We start from the raw sequence: 3,471 nt of genomic DNA, 5'->3' as shown, positions 1-3,471 counted from the left end.
TAGCATTGAACTGAGCACATAGTTACTGGCCAGTCAATATTTCTGTTCTCTCACAGTCGTTTCTGTGGAGGCCCAGGACCACTGTGCCAGAACTGCATTTCCCAACCTCCCTTGCAGCCAGACTAGGTTCTGGACTAAGAGCTGCAGTCAGCTGTGCAAGTCCCTGGTGGGGCCTTAACCCCGGGCATGACTGCCTTCAGTGTCCTTTCTGGCTTTCCCTGGGCTGGAACAGGGTTCCACAGAGATGCATACGCTGTCCTGGCAGGGGACCAGGAGCAAGAAGGATGAGCGGATGCAGCAGAACCCCCTCACCAGATGCACGTTCTCTGGCTGTTGTAGGAATGAGGACTCAACATCGATCTCTGTTAAGGCACTGCCTTCGAGAGGGGGCCCCTTCGTTATAACAGCATTGTCTTCACCTCACTAACGCTAGCACAGGAATTAGTATTAGGGAAGGCTTGGTCTGGGTGCTGATGTTGGAATGAGATATTCAAGGAGAAGTAGGAATTTGTCAATGGAGGAGTAGGGTGGGTGCAAATTCCAGATAAAGGGAACTCTATCTTACACAAAAGTCTGGAGGCAAGAAAGTCCATGGCTTCTTCTTGCCCAGTGTTTCTCCATGGGCCTCTCCTGCTCTAGGCTCTTCCGCTAGGGATTGCTGGGGCCCTCATCCTACTGCAACACCACCACTCAGTCCTAAATGGCAGTCCTCAGGGGAGGGCCAAAGAATCTGCGTTTTTACCCATTGCCTCAGGTGGTTCTTGTGACTAGCGAGTTTGGGAAGTCCTGGGCTGGACATACTGGCTGGCGAGGGAAGCACGAGGAACTGAGCTGGGAAAGCTGGCTTGAGCCCGAAGTAAAGGTCTTAGATCACGCAAGGAACTTGATCTTTAGCACACAGGACTGTTGCTTCTTTCCTTTCTTTGGGGGAATATCACACATTTGTTTAGAATTTTGATGGCAGGTATAACCCTTTCCCCTAAAAATGCTCCCCTGCCCTCACACATGAGCACATTTCCAAGAATCCCCGCTCCCTGGAGCCCAGTGGAAGAACCTCATAGGTAGTGATTTCAAACAAGAGAAGGGCTAGAATAGGCCAAAAGGACAACTGGCTCTCATGGCAGTGTGGAGAGGCCACAAGTGAATCCAGGTGGCAGGGCAGAGAAGCATGTGAGGGAGAAAAATCCAAATCAGGAGGAGTTCAAGGGGATGGAGGAGGCAGATGAGAGTCAGGAAGGGGGGCGAGGCTTGTGACCACTGAAGGGGGCAGAATGCACAGGTGAAAGAGGTGTTCCACTTGGGCTGCCCTATGGAGGGGGGCCATCATGGGGGTATGGGGACAATGACTTCCATTCTTTACCATGTCTGATTTATTACCAGAGCAGAAAGAATTCAGATAACGGTTCCTGGAAAGTTGTGGAAATTCAGGTAGACGTGCAGAAGGGATTCAGGCTGCAGGGTTGACGCTCATTGAGTACATGTGACAGCTGATGACTTGGGAGTCTGTGGCCTCCTCCAGGGAGTGTCTGTAACATGAGACAGAAAGCAAGACCTGGAGGAGCCCCACCTCTGAGGACCAGCAAAGAGGAACCCATGACAGGGAAGAACCAGGGGAGACAGAGACAGAGGAAGACAGAGAGACCAAGTTGCAGAAAGGTCAAGCAAATCAACTTTGAAAGGCCTTCAGGTTGGGCAGCTCAGAAGTCACTAGGGATTCTTAAAAGAGTCATTTTCTTTTGCTGAGTCGTGAATGTCCTTGTGCACGTGTTAAGGGATAAGGAGACATGACATCTGCAGCTAACTTGTAAATGGCTTGTACTATGTATAGAAAGAGACAGGGACAGAGACGGAGAGAGAGAGAATGATGAAGTAAGCAAGTGTGGCAAAATGCTCTTGTGTGGAAATCTGGCCAAAGCCTTTGCAGGAGTTCTTAGTAATACTCTCGAAACATCTTAAAGTCTGAAATGATATAAAAGTAAAAAATCTCTTTTTTTAAAATTTTTTCTTTATAGATTTTTGCTATAGGGTGTGTGTGCTCGCCAGAGAGACAGAGAAACCAAAAGTGAGAAATTGTCTCCCAGAGGGAATGGTCACACCACAATCCCTTCTCCTCCATTCCCCTCTTAGGATTTTGGGCACGTATGCACAAGAGCCCAGTGTGAGTTTTAAGTCGCCAGGTCTAGGGCCTGAACCATGGATGACTACGTGGAAGTCCAGTGACATAACCATTACACCATCTGCTGGTCCCCAAATCCCTTTCTTTTAAAAAGAATTTGTTGGGAACCAGCAGGTGGTGTAGTGGTTAGGGAGCTGGACTCCCACGTGGTTGACTGCTGTTGAATTCCTGATGCAGATGCATGAAACTCACACCAGGTGCCAATGTGTGGGCCCAAATCCCAAAGGAGAATGGAGAAGAAGGGATTGGACCCTGGCCATCCTCCATGGTGGGTGATTTCTCACTTTCTGTCTCTCAGGCCAGTGCACCTGCCAGAGAGTGAAAATCTTTTTTTCAAAGAATAATTTTATTATTTATTCATTTATTTTAATTTGACCAGAGAGAGATAGAAAGAGAAAGTGAGAAAGCAAGCCGCCAAGTCCGGGACTTGAACCTGTGATCAGCCATGTGGGAGTGTCCAGCACCTTAACCACCACGCCATCTGCCAGTCCTGCAAAAATCTTAAAAAAAAAAAAAAAAAAAAAAAAAAAGAATATGTTTAGGTAGTGGAGGGGGGTTAGCCAAAGTGTTCTATTTTAGAGAAGTTTGAGGGTAAGGGAAGGACAAGTTAAGTGGTGATGATTTAAACTATGGCTATTTTGATTTTTTGGGTTTGTTTGTTTGTTTGTTTTGAGAGAGAGAGAGATTTTGATGTAGGGCGCATCAGCTTGCCAGAAACAGAAAGTGAGACCCCCTTCCCCCCAAGGGGAATGGCCGCACCACAATCCCGTCTCCTCCATTCTCTTCTCAGGGTTTCGGGCACACACGCACATGTGCCCGTCATGAATTTTAAGCTGTCTGGTCAGGGATTTGAACTACATCCACTAAGTGAGAGTCCTGCATTGTAACCATTACGCCATCTGCTGGTCCCACAATGGCATTTTCTTAAAGATGACAGACAGAGAAGAGGAGTGGGTGCTCAAGCATTATTTTAGGACTGAAACAGCTGTCCCACGGAGGCATGGCAAGGGGAGGAGGATGAGGACAGGAGGCGACGGTGGGGGGCGACCAGGTTGGAAGACGCAGGGCACAGCGTGGAGGGCAGCCTTGGAGAGGTGTGGGAGACCCTCTTCTGAGTGAGGACGGAGGTCGAAGTGGTGGGAGGGGGGGAGGGGGGTGTATCGGTGACAAGGAAGGACTCCCGCCGCGTGGGCCACCGGGGCGGCCAGCCTTGGCCGTAGGAAGCGATTGCCCTTTTAAGGCGCGGGCGGGCGGGCTGGAGGTGAGTCAGCGCGGCCCGCCCCCCGGTGGGGGGC

This window comes from Tupaia chinensis, unplaced genomic scaffold (genome assembly GCF_000334495.1).
Source record: "Tupaia chinensis unplaced genomic scaffold, TupChi_1.0 Scaffold000146_1, whole genome shotgun sequence".
Classification (NCBI taxonomy): Eukaryota; Metazoa; Chordata; class Mammalia; order Scandentia; family Tupaiidae; genus Tupaia; species Tupaia belangeri.
Note: the sequence above shows the minus strand (reverse complement) of the source record.